General features: G+C 37.0%; 1 long non-coding RNA gene across 3 annotated transcripts in view; it reads left to right on the forward strand.

Annotated features, from left to right (window-relative positions):
• LOC107878560 overlaps positions 1-21,240 on the forward strand; it is a 58,762-nt gene extending 37,522 nt beyond the window's left edge. The window contains exon 6 of one of the 3 annotated variants that reach the window (XR_007052241.1): positions 21,059-21,240. This is a non-coding gene — a long non-coding RNA (uncharacterized LOC107878560). Of the gene's footprint in view, positions 1-868; positions 1,569-21,058 lie in introns of those variants that run through there. The other 2 variants (XR_007052243.1, XR_007052237.1) reach the window with 2 other exon arrangements.
• The last annotated feature ends 213 nt before the right edge of the window (positions 21,241-21,453 follow it).

Raw genomic sequence — 21,453 nt, forward strand, 5'->3', positions numbered from 1 at the left:
TAAGTTGAGGGTGGCTATCATAGGGGTGCATGATGTAAAATGAGTATAAAGATAGGTAGAATAAAAGAAAATAATAAAAAGGTGGGTGCGGTGGAAAAGAAGAAGAAAAGAAAAGTTGTGAAAAAAGAAGTGATTGTAGAAAAGATTGCACCCATCCTTGATATTTGTGATCAAGAAAAGAGAAAAATAGGAAAAGGTTAAAAAGTGAGACCCCAGAAGCTAGTGTAGTGTCAATGAGGCTTAGTCGGTTTAAATTTAATCAAGTATCATACCAGTCCCTAGCCTACATTACAAGCCAATGAGAAGACCTATAGTGATCCTAGCTAACCTGTCTGAAAATCATGGTAATGAAAATAAGGTCAAGCTATGGTATTTGGCATACATTGATTGGAACTTCAATCTAAGAGTGAGTGTCTTTTGATTGTACCCATGGTTACATATGTGATGTATGATATAAGTGGAGTGGGACTTCTTTGTAGTGAGGACACACTGGTTACGTTTCTAGTTTCTAACTTGTTTAGATAGTGTAATCTTGGTATATGCATGGTTGTTGTTGCTGAATTGATGCCATATCTTGATTCCTGTGTGTCGCATTGTTGTTCTTCAATAATATGCACAGTTGTTGTTTTTAAATTAATTGACCTTAGAGATGGAGAAGATATTTTGAGATAATATGGATGGTTGACTACTGAATCTACTATGTATCCTCTTGGTTGTGGTTTAGTTGCTTGAGGACAAATAGTTGTTTTAAGTTGAGGGTGTTGATATGTGAGCAGATGCTAACACATTTGAGGCTTTTAACTAAGAATAATTACAAAGTCTTAAGAAACTTTTGTCGTTTTTGATTGTTTTCTATTTGATATTGCAGTAAAAGTCAATATGCAAGAGAACCAGCAATAATGGAAGTAAAAGAGTTGATTTTTGAGCAAGTAGAGAGGGAATTCATCATCAGCCTTGTGATAAGCTATCAGAGTTGTCATCAGCCTTAGACAGTGAATGGTTTTCAGCTGGAATTCGTGACGACATCTGTGATAGGCCGTCAGAAATGTGATAAGCCGTCAGACTTCATGTTAGGCTTAGATAGAGAATAGGCTTTAGCTGGAATTTGTGATGACATCTGTGATAGGCCGTCAGAAGTGTGATAAGCCATCAGGCTCATTGTTAGGCTTAGGCAAGGAATAGGATTTGAAGTGAAGAAGCGATGACAATTCTGATAAGTCGTCACATGTTTAATAAGCTGTCACATCTCATCATCAACCTAAGGCAGAGATTATCAAAAGTGAAGAGGAGCTGACGACATTCCTAATAATTTGTTAGACTTCTAATAAGTTGTCATACACATCGTCGCCTGTCCGATAAAATATTGTGATCTATGATTTTTTTTCCATAATTAGGCTGAAGTATTTAAAGCATGTGTTAGGGTTTTTTGATAGGGTGGGAGGGGGAATTGACGTTTTGAGAATCTCTTCTCTCTAGTTTTCTGACTTGAACTTTACAATTATTTTTGGAGAGATTATTACAATTGTTTTGGGATTTTCTACTATGAATCAAATCTGAGAAAAACTTGTTGCTATTCATCTTGCTGTAAGTTCATATATCAAACTATGAATTCAACTTGTTGTCGTGATTCTTTTATTATGAGTTGCTAAATTCCCTTAACTCAAGTTGTGGGATTTATGGGTTTGGGTTTGTAATATAACCAAGTGTTCAAGATTCTAACGGTGGTAGAAACTTCTTGTTAATTACATTATTTTATACTTTGACTATTGGTTGCAAACAATAGGCCTTTCTTATTGGTGATTTACTTGAGATAAGAATCAACCCTAGTAAGAAGTGAATTATCAACAGGGACTTGGAAGCATCAAACTTCCATTTAACAATTAATGTTGTAACAAGATTAATTAACTTGAGATAACATCCTGTTATGAAATATAAATTCCCTAAGTTCGAGAGAATTAGGTGGTTAAATGTCTAAATAGGTTGAGAAACATTTAGACATAACTTCGACAAGGATAGTCTGTTGTTCCTACCTACCACAAGAATCTTGAACCATTACTAGCGTCTGTCAAATCCCAACACCCATAGTGAACATAACTCTTGTTTTCCTTATCATATTGATTTCAAAAACTGAATTGAGAAGTAATTATTTGTTACCTTTCCAAAAAGCCCATTCACAGGAAAGTGATAACTATCAGTTGATTAACCCACTGATAACTCAAATTAACACCATATTCCCTGTGGGATTCGACCCCAACCTAGTTGGGTTATATATTGACAACGATCGCTTACATTCTCGTAAAAGAGGTATAGTTTAAGCATTATCTGGTATTCTCAAAGGTGTTACTAATGAAAGCGGTAATGAGATTTGGTAAGAAAAGAAAACTAAGTCCAAGTTGTATAGGCCCATATAAAATTATTTGAAGGTTTGGCAAAGTTGGATATGAGTTACAACTACCCCAAGAGCTTTCAATAGTCCATCCAGTGTTCCACGTTTTAATGCTTCAAAAGTGCATTGGAGATCCATCTCATATTGCACCTACTGAAGATGTACAAGTTATGGAAGATCTCACCTATGAAGAATTTCCTATTGCTATTCAAGATCAACGAGTCAAGAGGTTAAGAAATAAGGAAATAACTTCTATGAAATCACTTTGGAGAAACCATCAAGTAGAAGAAATCACATGACAAGAAGGAGAAGCGATGAAATCTAAGTACCCCCATTTATTCGAATACAAAGAGAAAGTCCAAGATGCTAAATTGGAGCAATAACAAGTAAGTATAATATATAAGTACTATATAATAACAGATATATTAAACTTAGGCTTGAACTTGGTTTGGTTGGACAATTATGCTAATAGTTGAGGACGAATGTTCCTAAGGGAGGAGGGAGGATGTAACACCCCATATTTTGCATGTTCTGGTTTATTCATATGGAACTTTGTATAGCCTTGTGTATATGTAATCGACGTGAGTTGTTACGTGAGTATTAATGGCGGAGATGGAATTCTAGATGGTGCTCGTATGTATTAATGTGATGCAACCAAGTTAACATCGATACAACTATTTAAACTAGGGATCATAAGATAGTATTTGAATATAAAGTTTGAAGTGACCAAGTGTATACAAGTTTTAAGTTAGACTAAAGGGATTAAGAACTTAAAATAGAGATATTTGTTGAGGTGATTGCTTGACTTAATTAAGCTAGTAGGTGAGTCATCTATTTGAGTTATATGTGCCAAGTTAATGGACCAAGTCTATGGATCAGACTTGAGCCTTTATTAGTATACTTATTTGAGCCAAAATTAAGTGAAAGAAGAAGGAAAATGGAGAAAAGGCCCAATTTAATTAAGCCCAACTAAGAATTAAGCAAGTAGGTGCATCACCTACTTTGACCTTTTGAGCAACTTTACCTCCTCAAGTAGGTGCATCTCCTACTTAGACCAATTTGACCAGTTTTAAGGTCCAAAATGCAGCTAAGGAGGTGGCCAAAATAGTGCCTTTATAAGGCCAATTTTCTGGTCATTTTCCTTCATTTCTAAGTCACAAAAAATATTATATTTCATAAATTCTATCCACTCTCTCTAAAACAACAAGTAGCAGCCCTATTTTTCTTTCTAGGGTTCTTAAAGAAACCCCATTCTTTACAAGCCAAGGTAAGTAAAAACATTTATGGTTTAGATTAATTCTTTCATGGAAGATTAGGAAAACATGCTATACATGCCTAATTGTAAATATATGGTAGAATATAAAACAAGCTACGTGCTCACTTTTCTTTGTTATTAAGAGATATTTTTTTTCTTCTTTGGTCTAAAGTGTGAAGGAAAGTTGAAGTTCTTGAATAGTTCAAATTAAAAGGACAAGTTGCAAAAGATCATGGTAAGGTGAATTCTCCATTTTTTCCTCTTTATATATGAATTTGGGAAAGAATTATAGATGTGTTTTTATTGAGAACTCAACGAATGATGAGTTCAATATCTAGTTATTGCGACAAAGGTTAATTTGGGGATGTTTTGTGGACTGTGTTATATGTATATATTGGGGGAGCCACGTTAAGGTTGGGGAAATCTATGGTTAGTTCATATTGAAATATAGAAGAAAGGTGTGGTGGTACACTACCAAATTAATTGTTCTATACGTTTATTGGCCATTCTATTTTGTGCATTGTTTGGAGGGTGTAATGAAGCCGAAGTTTTTTCGAGGAATCTTATAAGAATATGTATGGTATGTGGATGTAATTGGAGGAGAAAAGGGTTAAAATAACACTCTTGATTAATAAACTAAGGGCTTATTGACTAGCAACTATTTTGTGAAGCTAAGTAGCCCAAATGTGTTGGTTGGTTACTAATACTAGTTTTACTACATACTTTATTATAGATAAGCAATCCTAAAGTTAGGAAGTTAATTGGGTTAACATTGGAGTTGTACGACTAGGTATGTAAGGCTACTTTATGTCATATTCTTTGGCATGAAATCCAACATTTGTGGTATAGAGTAAGCTTCTAAAGCCCTCCCATAGTAGATGATATATAATGGTACCATATCATCTCCTATGTATCTAACCACCTTGTTCCCACTGTGTAATGTGTTAAAATACCTCACCACATGCTTATTATTATGTCTGCTTTTTACATTCACTAGCAAGCCTCGAGAGTTCTCTTTTAAGTCAAATAAGACCCATATGTTATTTTTAGCTCCTAAACAGTTTATTCGTGTATGATCTGCCCCATACCTCTTTGACATTGCATTAAGTATTTAGTCATATGTCTCTTATTGGTAGATTATATTTTCAAGGTACCATAATATTATGACCACCAAGGTAACAATCTCAAAGGTTAAATAAACTAAGTAATGCAAATCTGTAAAATGGGTGGCAGCTTAGGGGCGTAAGCCTAGCATGGGCAGATCCTAATGTTCATGTGTGGGTGGAATCTCAGGGGCGAAAACCTAGCATGGGATGATCCCAATATTCATATGTGGGTGAAGTCTTAGTGGTGTAAGTGTAAGAACCCATAAAATCCTAAAATTAATTCAGTCCATTTATGCTTGTTAAGGGGGTCCCATACTTAGAAAATTCAAGCTAAATTTTCAGACTTAGTTTATTTTGGCCTTCAAAAGTTCGCAATCTCATTTCGCGATATTAACATTGTTAAGTGGTCTATATTTCCATTAATGCATGATCAGGAAGGTCAATAAGTGTTCCTGGACAAGTTTTGGATTTTTTGAAACACGTTTAGACAATGTTCGGAATCCCAAAATAGTGGACTAATGTGATCGTGGTGCGCCGTGTCGCCAATCACGTTGGTTGATATTGTTGTAGGTTTCTAGGGTCAAAGTACTGAGGCTCGACATGATGATGGCGCGACACATCGATGCCATGACGCCCTACGTCGCTAATAGCATCGATGCCCAGTTCTCAGTCATTTAAATATCCATATTTTTAAGGGCAAAAAGGTTAATTTTCCACCCTTATATAAGTCTAAATACGGGATTAAGCCCCATTTTAACCATAATATAGCCACTTCTCTCAAAATCCTCTCAAGAACAAGTTAGGGTTTTCAATTGGGGATCCAAATTCAAGGAAATTCCACCGTCAATCTTTATAGAATCAAGAACTAAGGTATGCATAGTGTTCATTCATGGATTCCTTCCATCCATGAAGTTTAAGGATCAAGTTTTAAATCATGTATTGTGAATATTTTATTGTGGGTTGATTATGTTCATGAGATTATGAGATGTGATTTCTAAGCTGGAATCTTTATGTGTTGTTCATGAAACTACGTTAACGTGTGGCTTGAAATCTGTAAGTTTAGTCGATTCATGGAGTTTTGAAGTGATAATTTGATGATTATACCTATGCCGTAAGTTGTGCATGGAAGGTGTTTGATAAAATGCCTAAGGTACTAAAAATTATGCATCATAGCTCAATTGTGACCCAAATGATAAGTGCATTCTTTACCCTTATGATCACAATGACTTCTATGATATTGTTGTGCATTGTAAATGTTTTATAAAATGCTCATGAGACTAGTTGATGAAATTATGACATGTTTATATGCTTTCCCCATTCATGTACAAGTAATGCATCTCAAATGGTTGTTGAAATGTCTAAGTGAATGAATGATAAATGTGTAGCCACTGTTGAGCTTTTAACCTTGTGCCATGATTTACTTATTATACTATCGAGTCCTGGGGATACTTGTACCCGACAATTTAGCTGTGTGCCTAAAGTAAGTGTCAGTTTTCATGATACTCACAGCCAATCCATGATCAGCAAAACTCAGTTAGTCATATGACTAAGGAAAATTCAGTAAATTCATTATCTTTCCAGTAATGTCAATGATCTCAGTAATCTTAGTAATCTTTGTAATCTTAATCAGTTATTAGATCTCAGTAGTATTCAGTTCATACCTCAGTAACTCAATCAGCTAGCATAATTCAGTAGTATTCTATCGGTTGACAGAATTTAATAGTATTCTATCATTCAACGGAACTCAGTTTAGTCAGTAAAAAATGTACCATCAATAACAGCTCAATCATGCCTAGTATGAACTAGGAAAACTAGTTTAGTGTATATTCAGTTGGGAGTAGGATTTAGCACCGAGTGAACCCATAGATGTGGACTCATCTATTAGCTAGTAGAGGGTGTGATCCTTAGTAGCAATCCCTGCGTTCCAGAACTACGTAGCTATCATAGGTTGATATGTACCCCTACGAGTCTAGGGATAATACATCTCCTTTGAGTTTTCCTTACAGGAGAGGTTGACGGAATAGCTCCCTGTTAGAGAGGGTTTACTCACAGATTGTCTTTACTCTTGACATGGTACTGACACTCTTCTAGGTAGGGTTACAGGTTGTACCCCACCAGTTTAGATTTGAGGCATGTTGGTTAGATAATTACCTCCCACAGTCTTAGTTTCAGATCCAATCTCAGTAATAGAACTTAGTTCAATTCTACAGATATTAGGACTGTCAGATACAATCACTCAGCTCCGTATGAAACTAAGCTAGTTCCATCAAAATCAGGACTGTCAGATACAGTCATCCAGTTCAGTCAGAACTCAGATTATTCTTCAAATTTAGGACTGTCAGATACAATCACTCAGTCTAGTAAAGAACTCAAATAGTTTTTCAGTATTTGTATACTCAGTTATCAATTATCAGTAATATTGTACCAGTAATCTTAGATATCGGTTACTGTAAACTCCATAATTCATACCATCAATAGACTCAGTTATTCAGTATCCCAGTATTAGTAAACTCAAATATCAGTACATCAGTATTCAATATTTTCATGACCCCAGTCCCAGTTTATGTATTCATGCATGTATATCTCACGCGTTCATGTTCAAGTCATCAGCCAGTTATTATTGTTCATGCATATGAACCCTTTCATTCAGCTTACCTCACTTGCATACTAGTACATTCAATCGTACTGACGCATTTGTGCTATGGTGTTTTATACTATAGGTTTAGAAGCACGAGCTCCCGAGCATCCTTAGTAGATCTAACGTTCAGTAGCTAGACTAATAGTGAGTCCTCATCATTCGAGGATAGCATGACTATTTTATTACTTTATTATTTTAGTACTTCGGAGTTAGTTGGGGACATGTCCCATCAACTCCACAGTTTTCAAACAATTTAGAGGGTTTTAGACTGCAGCATGTTTCAGATAGTTTATTTCAATTTTGGGTATTGTATACCTCATTACAGATATTTTTTTTATACTCAGTATTAGTTCAGTTTTGAACCTTATGGCTTTACAGTTTATATTCCGCATATTTATAGTATATTATTCAGCGCTCGGTTATAGATATCAGTCATGGGTTTGCTTGTGGTCCTTTGGGGTCATGACCACTGTGTAGCATTCTAGGTACCAGGTTCGGGATGTTACAAACCTGGTATCAGAGCCTAAGGTTCAACAGTGTCCTAGGAAGTCTGAAAATCCGCATCGAGTAGAGTCTTGTGCATGGGTGTGTTGTACACCACACTTATGGACAAGAGGATATGAGATGTTTTAGAAACAGTTGCCTTCTTTCAGTATTCATGCCGTGCCAGTGTGCATGAGCTCAAATTTAACTCCTAGTCTAATTCTCTCTTCCTTTCGTTTACAGAACATGCCTCCCAAAAGGGCTAGCAAAAGGAGAACTGGTAATCAATCAGTACCTCAGCCCGTTTAGGCAAATCCCCTGGATGAACATGTTTCTTATGCAAAATTCTGGACTGCATTCACTACTCTAGTCAATCCAGTCACAGCTTAGAATGAATGGCCAGATGTTATTCCGACAAACCCAGTGGATAATTAATTGCATCCAGGATTCAGGACTTCACCTGAATGAATCCTCCCTTATTATCTAGTTGTAAGTCTGAAGAGGAACCACAGGAGTTCCTTGACCAGGTTCAGAAACTCGGATATATGGGAGTGACTTCCAGTGAGAGTGCTGAGTTAGCCACCTATTAGCTACAAGATATAGCCCATATGTGGTTTGAGCAGTGAAGATTAGACAGGGATATAGATGTAGGGCCCATAGAATGGGAGGAGTTTGTTATGGCCTTCTTAGATAGATTATTTCCCCTAAAGTAGAAAGAAGCCAAAGTATTAGAGTTCATCAATCTCAGACAAGATAGCATGAGTGTGAAAGAATACTCCCTCAAGTTCCCCAGTTAGCCAGATATGCTGACTATGTAGGAGCAGACAGTAGATCTAGAATGGGCAAGTTTGTTTCTGGGGTTTTAGGTAGAATGGTTAAGGATTACAAGACTGTGATGTTTATTAAGGAGATGGGCATATCTAGACTTATGGTCCATGCACAAAGGATTGAAGAGTAGAAACTTAAGAAGAAGGATAGAGAGAATAAGAGAGCCAGAACAGGTAGTTATAGTTTTTCTCAGCCAGGGTCGCAGGATGGTAAACGTTCTCAGCATAGTCAGAAGTTTTTAGTCCCAGTTCCCTCTTCACCTAGTGCCCCAGTACCAAAGTTTATAAATGACTGTAGGGATGGGGCCCCAGGCTCTAAAGCCAAGGGTAGTGAGATCCGGAGTTTTACTAATTCACTTTGCGAAGAATGTGGTAAGTATCATAAGGGTGTGTGTAGAGCGGGAAGTAATGTGTGTTTCAGATATAGCGAGTCAGCTCACAAGGTTCGATACTGTCCTAATCATAATTCTCAAAGTTAGCAAGATCATCCTTCAGCTCAGTCCGATCACTCAAATCAGCAGAGTGCCAATTCTAGCGCTATTAGTGGGGAATGCCTAAATAGACTCTATGCATTTCAGTCCCAAAAAGATCAGGAAAGTTCTCATGACGTAGTCACTGGTATGTTGCAGATCTCTCATTTACATATTTAAACTTCTTCAGATTGAGGAGCTTCTTTTTCTTTTATAACTCTGTACATACTAGTCAACTTTAAGGTTAGACCAGATATTAATGGGACCTTTCTCAGTCTCCACCCAGCAGGTCAGTCTATCATAGCCCAACAGGTATACAGGAATTATCTGGTTATGGTCCCTCAGAAAGACAGGCCTTCAGGTTCTAGTAATAATACTAATATGGGTAGGAAATCAGTAAAGGAAGATGATTCCTGACCCATTCCTATCCCAATGCGATGTTTTGTACTTTATCGATCACGATACTTACGCATGCATCACGTCACAATTCCGTGAACCCAACTTATATTCACACTTTTCATTGAATCTTATGCATTTCAAGTTCCTAGTATAAGAAATCCCAGTTCACTCAGTGTAATGAATCATGTCCCATGAACACAGAAATTCCAGATTCAGGTCATGCAACTCATGACTCATTCTACTCTCCTAATGATCAATTAAAAATTTAGACTATGTCATGTATATCCACAGTTTAGATCCCTCGGTGAATCCGTGGTGTTGATTTTCCATCCCTTAGCCGTCAGTTACAGTGTCATTCAGTAATCAGCATTCAGTAAAGGACTCAGATAGTCCTATAGAACCATGGCCTTCAATTATGAGTTATTTAACCATCAAAATTCAGCACTTCAACACCAGTCAAACCCTCAGTTATCAGGAACAGTATTCAGTCCTAATTACAGTCTTAGTTACTGTTACAGTCTCAATTACCATCTTAGCTACAATCTCAGTCCTAGTCCTAATCCAATCATATCATAAACTCGGTTCACTTTCAGGATTACCCAACCATAGCATATGGCCATCAGCTACTCAGTCATTGGTATTTCAGTACCTTAGTTTATAGAATGTTTCCGAATCATGTTGGATGCTTGGTCTTGCGTGATTAAGGTAATACAGTTTTCCACTCATTCATACTCAATTATGTCACGTTACCCAGTCAGTCATTACCTTTTATGTATAATACTCTATAGTCTAAGTCCAGCCTTTCACGCTAAGTATAGTTTAGCCTTACAGACCTAGTAGTCAGCTATTAGTCATTTAGTTAATAAGATAAGTTAGTATATTTATGCATTCGTGGTCAACACCCACGTGAATCTTTTCAGTAGTCTCAGTAGCAGTGCATAAGTCGTACTTACTTTATCTTAGATGACGTTTCATAGGCCTTGTCTCCTAATACAAGTATCTCAGCCATGTAGTAATCTCTTATTCCGGTGTCCTGCTCAGATCAGGCCAAGATTCACTTTCTCCATTCCGTCACTATAACTCTATAGAAAGAGTGTCATAGGAAAGCTCTAGTCAAGTAGAAGTTTCCAGTATGATTTAGTTAAGCAGCCAGCAATTCAGTTTAGCAGCCAGACAGATAAGTTCAGATAGTGTGGTTTCCTATCTTTCCATCTAGTTGCATTATATAGAGTCTCATGAATGAGATAATTCTAAGATGGACTAACTAGGTAGTTGCGTGTTCAACCCAGTTCATGTATCATGTCTTAGTTTCAGATCTTAGATATTCAGATAGAAGGTGTCTCGTGCATCTCCATAACTTTCCTCATAGCTCAGCAAAGTCAGCCCAATATTTTTAAGGGACATCATGCCCCAAGGGGGAGATACACTCTAATTCCCCGAACCTTCATGACAAATATGCCTCTCTCTCTTTTCATAATGAATTCAGTTTAGGGTAAGGGGTACTCATGATTTGACCCTCAAACTCTGATCTCAGCCGTAAGCGACGTATCCAAGGTACTCAGTTCAGATCACGATATCCATCTCATGTATCATATTCCAAACTCAGTTATGCTCAAGTGTTTCATCTCATGCATATCTAGTAATTAATTTCAGGCTCGTTATTATTTTCAGTTTAAGGAAACAGTCTCCCTTGAACTTATCCAGTTTCATGCTAAAATTTCTATGATAAACTTGGTGTCAATTACCCTTATATATTCAGTCATACATTCATATGTCAGATCATTCATGTAGTCATGCATCAGATATGCCTGTTCAATATAATATATTCAGCTTATCAGTCATGCCAATCATGAAATCATGCATCAAATATGCATTCTCAGAACAAATCTTAATGAATCAGTGATGTCAGTCATGTATTCAAGTTTTAATTGTTCATATTTAGCATGTACTTCAGCTTGTCATTTCCCCTATCTCAGTCAATCTTATTCGAGGACGAATGTTCCCAACGGGGAAATATTGTAAGACCCCATAAAATCCTAAGCTTAATTCAGTCTATTTATGCTTGTTAAGGGGGTCCCAGACTTAGAAAATTCAAGCTAAATTACCAAACCTAGTTTATTTTTTCCTTCAAAAGTTTCCAATCTCATTTCATGATCTTAACATTCTTAAATGGTCTATATTTCTATTAATTCATGATTTGGAAGTTCAATAGGTGTTCCCAGATAAGTTTTGGATTTTTCAGAACTTCTTTAGACCACGTTTGGAATCCCAAAATAGTGGACCAATGTGATCTTGGCGCGCCACATCGCCAATCACGTTGGTTGATATTGTTGTATGTTGCCAGGGTCAAAGTACTGAGGCTCGATGTGATGATGGTGTGACGCGTCGACTATCGCATGGATGCCATGATGCACTGCATCGCTAATAGTATCGGTGCCCAGTTCTCATTCATTTAAATGTCTGTATTTTTAAGGGCAAAAGGGTCAATTTTTGACCCCTATATAAGTCTAAAACACGGGATTAAACCTCATTTCAACCATAATATAGCAACTTCTCTCAAAATCCTATCAAAAATAAGTTAGGGTTTTCAATTGGGGATCCAAATTCAAGGGAATTCCACTGTTAATCTTCATAAAATCAAGAACTAAGGTATGAATAGTATTCATTCATGGATTCCTTCTATCCATGAAGTTCAAGAATCAAGTTTTAAATCATGTATTGTGAATATTTTGTTTTGGTTTGATTATGTTCATGAGATTATGATGATGTGATTCCCAAGATGGAATCTTTATGTGCTGTTCATGAAACTATGTTAATGTGTGGCTTGAAATCTATAAGTTTAGTCGATTCATGGAGTTTTGAAGTGATAATATGATGATTATGCCTATTCCTTAAGTTGTGCATGCAAGATATTTGATAAAATGCCTAAGGGACTAGAAATTAGGCATCATAGCTCAATTGTGACCCAAATGATAAGTGCATGCTTTACCTTTATGATCACAATGACTTCTATGATATTGTTTTGCATTATAAATATTTTATAAATTACTCATGAGACTATTTGATGAAATTATGACATGTTTATATGTTTGCCCTATTCATATACAAGTAATACATCTCAAGTGGTTGTTGAAATGTCTAAAAGAATTAATGATAAATATTTAGCCACTATTGAGCTTTTAAGACTATGCCATGATTTACTTATTATACTATCGAGTCCTGGGGGTACTTGTACCTAAAAATTTAGTTGTGTGCCTAGAGCCAGTGTTAGTTTTCATGATACTCACAGTCAAGCCATGATCAGTAGAACTCAGTCAATCATGTGACTCAGTAAAATTTAGTAAATTCAGTATCTGTCCAGTAATCACAGCGATCTCAGTAATCTCTATAATCTCAGTCAGTTATCAGATCTCATAGTATTCTGGTCAGACCTCAGTAACTCAGTCAGCTAGCAGAACTCAGTATTATTTGTCAGTTGACAAAATTCAGCAGTATTCCATCATCAACGGAACTCAGTGAACTCAGTTCAGTCGGTAAAAATTGTCCCACCAGTAACTGCTCAGTCATGCCTAGTGTGAATTAGGAAAACTAGTTCAGTGTTTATTCAGTTAGGAGTAGGATTCAGCATCGAGTAAACCCAGGGATAAGGACTTACCTGTTAGCCAGTGGAGGGTGTGATCCTTAGTAGAAATCCCTATGTTCCAAAACTATATAGCTAGCGTAGCTTGAGATGTACCCCTACGAGTCTAGGGACTATACATCTCCTTCGAGTTTTCCTTACAGTAGGGGTTGACGTAAGAGCTCCCTATCAGAGAAGTTTTACTCACAGCTTGTCTTTACTTGTGGCACGGTACTAACACCTTTCTAGATGGGGTTATCGGTTGGACCCCACCAATTCAAATTCGGGACATGTAGGTTAGATGATTACCTCCCATAGTCTTAATTTAAGATTCAGTTTCAGTAATAGATCTCAGTTTAGTTCTACAGATACCAGGACTATCAGATACAGTCGCTCAGCTCCGTACAGAACTCAGCTAGTTCCATCAAAATTAGGACTGTCAGATACAGTCATCCAGTTCAGTCTAGAACTCAGATAGTTCTTCAGATTTAGGACTATCAAATACAGTCACTCAGTCCAGTAAAGAACTCATATACTTTAGTATACTCAGTTATTAGTTATCAGTAATATTGTACCAGTAATCTCGGCTATCTATTACTTGTAAACTCATAATTTATATCATCAATAGACTCAGTTATTTAGTATCCCAGTCATAGTAAACTCAGATGCCAGTACATCAGTATTCAGTATTATTATGTCCCCAGTCCCAGTTTATGTATTCATACAAGTATTTCTCACGTGTACATGTTCAAGTCATCAGCCAGTTATTATTATTTATGCATATGAACCCTTGCATTCAGCTTACCTCACTTGCATACCAACATATTCAATCATACTGATGCATTATGCTATGGTGTTTTATACCATAGGTTTAAAAGTAAGAGCTCCTGAGCATCCTAAGTAGATCAGATGTTCAGCAGCCAGACTAACAGTGAGTCCTCATCATTCGAGGATAGCATGATTATTTTATTACTTTATTATTTCAGTACTTCAGAGTTAGTTAGGGAAATGTCCCATCAACTCTATAATTTTTAGACAGTTTTGAGGCTTTCAGACTACAGCATATTTCAGATAGTTTATTTCAGTTTTAGGTATTATTATACCTCATTACAGACATTGTTTATACTCAGTATTAGTTCAATTTTGAACCTTATGACCTTACAGCTTATAGTCGGCATATTTACAGTATATTATTTAGTGCTCAATTATAAATATCAATCATGGATTAGCTTGTGTTCCTTCAGGGTCATGCACACCATATAGCATTTTGGGTACCAGATTCAGGGTATTACAGTAAGCCTAGCATGGGCCGATCCTGATTTGTCTATTTACCACTGATTAGCTGGTCATTTGCATTTTATGGCTTATAAAGATTATGAAGTAAGAAGGGTAAAAATGAAGAAAATAATGTAACGTACCCAGTCCCACAAGTATATATAAAAGTGGTCTACTAATATTATTTATACACTTTTACATGATTTCTATTGAGATTTTGTATCATGTGTAGTACCTTCAGCCTTACATATTCAGTACATTTTTTTTACTGATATCCCTCACTCGGGATCGGTATTTCATGCTACAGGCATAGGCCTCCCCAATATGAGCAGGGATATCCAGTAATTATTGGTGATTTCTAGTTTGATTCGGGGCTTTCTAAGTTTGTTTTATATATTTTAGTACTGTCCAGTAGTTAAGAGTAAGGCAAAGGTTTGTCCCAACCTTAACTTAGTGTCTATGTATCTTTTAGAGGATTTGTAGACCAATGTAAAGCTATGCATGATAGCATCTTATCTTTTTTATGTTATGGCCCCAATGGCCAAGTCTGTATATATAGTTTTGGGCTTGTCATTTATTTCTCATCTATGCATTATATCCATGTATGGAAAAAACTTTGGTTATTATAGTTACATACATGAGAAGTATAAAGTTATGGATTGATGGGCCTTCACAGCTATGGGTGCTTATCCGCCCTAATAGGATTTGAGGTGTGACAAGTTGGGGGCATCTCCGGATACTTTATTGATATTTATTTCAGTAGAGGTTAATTGGACTATTGTGTACTTAGGATGTCTTGGTTATATACATATCATAATATCTTTGATTTCAAGTTTTCTTGTCATGTTATATGTTCAAAATTCATTCGACATGGGGGTAAGGCGGCTGAAAGTTTGGGTATTGGGGGTGGTCTCCAGTCCTAATTTGACCTTATAGACCTAACACGACCTAGCCCTAGTTCGAGTCATGTTAGATTAGTATCAGAGCCTAGGTTTGGTGTCATAACGTTTCCAACAAAGCCATGTCAAGTAGAGTCTCTTTTATGAGTGTGTAGTGTGCCACACTTATAATGGAGAGGCTATAAGGCATTTAGTAATGTTTCCCTTTCTTGTGATCTATTCTTCGGGCTATAGAGTCCAATGTCATGAAATCTCCTCTAATTCTTATTTGTTTGCTTATTTAGATCCTACCTCTCTGATAATCTGTTACTCATGGAAACTCTTCTATGTCGTCTGAGGATAATGTGGATGGAAGTCATACTACCACTAGGGTTCAGACCCGATCTAGGGTTGCTACTTTTTATTTCCCTAGTGGAGTTCCACCAATACCCCCAGTCCTCCTCAGATACCTTAGGGTGAAGTATCCAATACTGAGTTTTACCATTCTATTTGTCTGTTAACCTAGATAGTATTCTCTCTGTCATGCCAATATAGTCTTGTTGGTAGGAAAAGGAATTAGACTAAGATGGGGGAGAGGAAGAACAAGAGGTTTTGATATTTAGAGTAGGGTAAGGGTCATCATAATAGTAGTAGACATGACAGATGATGGACTAAGGAAGGGCAAAAAGGAAATTTTGGTCCATACCATTGCTAAATCCCCTTACCCCAAAGCTTTCTAGTGATTGTTATTTTCAAAAAGGTGTTGGTGCTAGGGCATAGGGTGCCCAATATCAATCTAGTGGAGCTCAGTTAGTCCTTTTATCCCCCTTAATGATTTTATGGTCAGTGGTATCATAGATTTTATCATGAGAGAAAGAATCAATGAGTTATGTGTGGTCAACCCAGTCATATGCAGCAGCATTGTCCTTCAATTAGTTTTTCTACTATATCCAATAAGGTTCTCATCGCTAGATCTTTGATTTTTGCACCAAGAGGTGTTACTTCTTAAAATGATACAGGCCAAAATTGTCTTTATACTCTTGCTACCTGCACGAAGTCTAAGGTATCTCTAGATATCGTTGCTGGTACGTTACAACTCTTTCCCCATAATGTGCATATCTTTCTTGATCCAGGGTCTACTCCTTCTTATGTGACCCCTTATATGGCTCTTCATTTTGGTTTTGATCCTGAGTGTATTCTGAATCCTTTCTTGGTGTCCACCTCAAAGGATGACTCCATTGTGTGTGGAAGGATCTGTAGGGGTTGTGTGATGTCGGTCTATAGTAGGGGGACCATGGTGGATATCTTAGAGTTGGACATAGTAGACTTTGATATGATCTTGGAGATGTATTAGTTGAATTGGTGCTATGCATCACTTGATTGTCGACTCAAAGGGTCGGTTTCAAAATTCCCCAAATGAGATGCTGTTGAGAGGGAAGGTAGTTCCCTAGTTCCTAAGGAAAGATTCATTTCGTATCTTAGATCCTGAAAATTGATTTCTAGAAGTGTGCCTCTAACCTAGTGCATGCTAAGGATTCTAGATCCGAATGTCCTTCTTTGCAGTCTTCCCTATGGTCTGTGAATTTTTTGAGGTGTTCCCTGATGATCTTCTTGGTGTTTCTTCCAATAGGAATTTTTTTGGGGGGATTGATCTCTTTTCGAACACTTGTCCTATCTCTATCCCTTCTTATGGAATGGTTGCAGCTAGGTTGAAAGAACTTAAGGAGCACTTGAAAGACCTTCTGGATAAGGGTTTTATCCATCCTAGTATGTCTTCATGGGATTCTCCTGTGCTCTTCGTGCGTAAGGAGGATGGTTTCCTCCAGATAGGTATAGGTTATCGGCATGTGAATAAGAAATTTAGGGTAAACTCCTTGTGGGGTGGAATATATATATATATATTTTATGTGGGGTACTCTATTAGTTGTGCATGATGGTTGTTAGACACTAAGTTTGAACCTTAGATGTTGATTTTGGTGAAAGAAGCATGTTAGGTCGAGGATAGAAATATGAGATTTGTGGGAGTAAAATTGGTAGGCTTGACAGGGTGTGCGGAAGAGATAAGGTTGATGACTTAAGGAATACTGGAGTGGGAAAGTTATGATATATAGGCCGGAGGTCTAGGTTGAACTAATGGATTGGAGGCTATGTTATTAGATAGATTAGGGCTTGGAGTTTGTAAGAATATGTTGAACCCCAGGTAGTATCTGGATAGATGATGTTTTAACTATAAGAAATCCAAGTGCCCCTAGTATATGTCCATGGTTATACCCCTTAGAGCAGAGTGTTATGCTTATAGGTATAGTAAGATGGAGATTGAGGGCTAATCTTAAATTTTCTCCTAGTGGTGGGATTCAGTAGAGAGTCAAGGTGAATTTACTCTTATTCTAGTGATCCCATCTTAGTTCTATTAAGAAGGCACTCTACTACTGTTGTACGCATTCTAATAGTGCTTATGCCTAAGTCCTGCTTTCTATATACCACGAATGTCCATACGACAACCCCTGACCAAAGGAAATAATAGTTCTCAGGAATCTGATATTCCAAGTGTTCAAGATCTATGTCTTGACGCTCATGATCCATACATTCATGTCTCACGTTATTCCTAGTTCCAAGAAACAGCGGCTTTAAGTAAAAATCCTCACCTTGTTTCCCTGATTATTAATCTAGGCTTTATGTTATATTGCCCATGATATATGCAATCATGTTTCTCCCAGTCCTAAGGACTCATGCTATGGTATGTTCTATGTTGGAACGACCCTCCATTTATAACCTAGGTGGTGTCTATGAAGTACTTCATGCCAATTGTACTGTGTCTCATTTCGCGGATCTCACCTTATGTAGTATGACAAATAGGAGTTCTAATTGAGAAGTAACCCCCCTCATTCTTGATATTTGTACTCTAGTTCCTAAGTGACCCTTCTTATGTTAGGATAGTAGTGGCTATAGAAGCGTAGTAATATTTTGGATGAGGGAGTGGATGTTCTTTATTGTAAAAAAAATTGGGGGTGACTACTCAGGCTTAAGTTATGGATAATATGGAAGAGTAAGGTGAACTTTTCCTTGTGAAATAGTTAGGAAGAAGAGTTTTGGTGAAATCCATCACGATAATGATTGAAGTTTCTAGTTTTGGGTGGGAGATCCATAAATTGAGCATAGAAAGGTAGGCTTGAATGTAGTGATTGATGGATACACAAACCATTGTGTTATGTGGTTGGTACTCTTTGATTAAGACTTGAGGTTTCTTGATTGTTGTTATATGATCGAGTAGTACTATTGGAGTACTATAAAGTATAGGGTCCCCTGGCTTACACTATTACCTTTAACTCTGATTTAGACTTTAACAGGGGAGAGAGATGCAGTAAGTGCTCAGATCTTGTAGTTATGTATTTTATGGGAGAGTTAGGAGGTTTAAATGGTAGAGTGTTGTATTCATAGTTGAAATCTTAGAGAAGAGTGTGGTCATATTTAAGGGTTATTAGAAGTATTATTTGGGAGGAAGGAGCTACGTGCGAAGCTAGAGAGGACATAAAATCCAAATATCCATTCTTGTTCCCCGTTCCTTATAATCGTTCTTGAGGTATATGTATTCCTTAACTTTTTATTTTTGTCATTGTTAAAGGAAATTGTAAATTCCTAGGTATCTTTTTTCCTGACTTTATTAAAGGTAAGAGTGGTTGTCTTTAGAGTCTAATCATGCTATCAAATGCCTTGTTTCATCATTCGAGGACGAATTATCCAAGCGGGGTAGAATTGAAATGCCCATGATTTTGAACCTTGAAAATTTATTGATCTTTGAGCTCACTGACTCGGTAATGACTCACCCTAGGAGCCGTATGGTGTCTTGATGGATCGGGTGACCATAGCCGTAGGGTGACCAGTGAGTAGTATTGAAGTTACTATCTCGGGTATGACTTTAGGGCATGAGTTGTAAATACTCATGATGAGCCGTTGGAATGGAATCATAACCAAATCAAATTTAAGTGGCTAGATTTTGCTGAGTACGAGTGGCTCACTATGAGTCATAAGGACTCGTTACAAGTCGTTAGGTGCTATTGTATGGTGTCCAGTGTATGCCCCAATTTGGGTTTTGTGTTGACTACAACTGCACCATATGAGTCATAGGGTCTCATTACGGGTTGGTTGGTTAAGTCGTAAGGTTAGCAGTGGGTGGTGTCTTAGAGACCGTCCTGATTACAAATCATTGTGATGAGTCGTAAGGATTGGTTACGAGTCAGTGGTTGACTCATAGTCAAAGGCAACCCTTTCCAAATTTTAAGTTAAAGGCATTCTGGATATTTCCCCTCTTACCTAAATTAAAACCCATGACTTATAACCCCTTTAGGGTATCATTAGCCCTTAAAACCACATCAAAGTAACTCCTCAAATATTCTCAAATCCTCAAGGTCAAGAACACTTAGGGTTTTGAAGAGGTTGATTACTTAGGAATTTAAAGGGTGATTCTCTCCGTACATCTTACTATTTTAGGCATGTGACTCTACCCTTAAACTTAATATCTTTATTGCATGAAAATACATAGTTGTTTATGGGGTTGAGAGTAGGGAGTTGGGCTTGATTAGGGGTTTTGACATGAATGGTCAATTAAGTGTTTTCCCATGGTTTTATGATCCATTACTCATGTTTTAAATATGGTTTTGAACATCGTGGGATGTATGGGAATGGAAATTAAACTAAGGGGTTATGGGTAACCCCCAACTTGATGATTTTTACTTGATTAAGGTTTTGGAAACTTTATGCCCCAACATGTTTGTGAAATTGTTAATGAAAAGGATTTTGTCACAAATTTTGTCTTACCCACTTGTAATAATACATTGGCATGAAAAAGATAATGAAGTGTTCATGTTTTCCTTGAAAGGTCTTGATGGCCATGTATATGATGGTTTTGAATTGGACCTTGTGGGTTTCATGTTTTTACAAGCTAATGTAGAATTGAACCAAAGGGTTTGTGAATATACCAAGTGATGTGATTTTTTGGGCATGTTGTTGTTACCTTGCAAGTGTAGTTGGTATGAAGATACCAACAATGTATGACTTAATTGAAAACAGGGTTCAATGAAAGGAAATGTTTGATAAATGTTTTAGTTAGGTTTTAAAGTAGGGTTCCGTAGCTGAGTTATGAAAATAGAGTTCCAAGTGACCAATACTCAAAACCGCGCTAGTTGGTGTGGGGGTTTGTTATGGCTTGAGGGTTCAAGTCCCCTTTCATGTGACCAGGTGGTTCGAGTCAACCTTATTGTTATTATTATGATTGGAGGGTTCGAGTCCATCATATCATATTTTATGATCGGGTGCTTAAGTCACCTTATTATATAATTGGAGGGTTCGACTCCCCCTATATATATATATATGAGATTATCCTTTAATTCATGCGGCTACACGCATTGGGGCCCATATAGCCTTGGGTACTATTAATTTGATGGTTGAGCTACACAATCTAGACTAAGATTTTAAAATGCATGTTAAGACTTGTTCCCTATCCCCACGTATGATATAAATATATATATATATATATATATACGCTTTTGCATTTGATAATATGCATGGAATTTTGAATGATTTTAATTGTTATTCATGGCATTATGTTGTCTCTTATCCCTGAGTTAAATACTAGTGCTCCAACCGCTAACTGTCTATGTATATTGTATCCCCACATGATACAGGATTTGATCATACTTCTACTTCTCCTGCTCATTGATTGCAGATTGATCGAGAGTTGACTCGAAGTGGTGAGCTTCTATGATTCAGAAGGATCCATTTCAGGATTTTGTTTTTCTGTTGAATTAAAACTATTGGATACTATTGTTGGCTATAGTTGGGGGCATGTCCCAACACTTTATTGATATTCAGTTCAATAGAGGCTTTGTTGGACTACTGTGGACTTGGAATGGTTTGGTTGATTGGTTTCATTTTATACATATCATAATATCATTGATTTCAAGTTTTCTTGTCTTGTTAAATATTCGGAATTCATCCGACATAGGGGTAAGGTGGTTGATGGTTTGGTTATTGGGGGTGGTCTTTGGTCCTTGTTGTGCATGAGATACTCGACACAACTAGGACCTGGTTCGAGTTGTGTCAATAATCCTTAAGGGAGGT

The sequence above is a fragment of the Capsicum annuum genome, chromosome 1 (genome assembly GCF_002878395.1).
Source record: "Capsicum annuum cultivar UCD-10X-F1 chromosome 1, UCD10Xv1.1, whole genome shotgun sequence".
In the NCBI taxonomy this organism is placed as follows: Eukaryota; Viridiplantae; Streptophyta; class Magnoliopsida; order Solanales; family Solanaceae; genus Capsicum; species Capsicum annuum.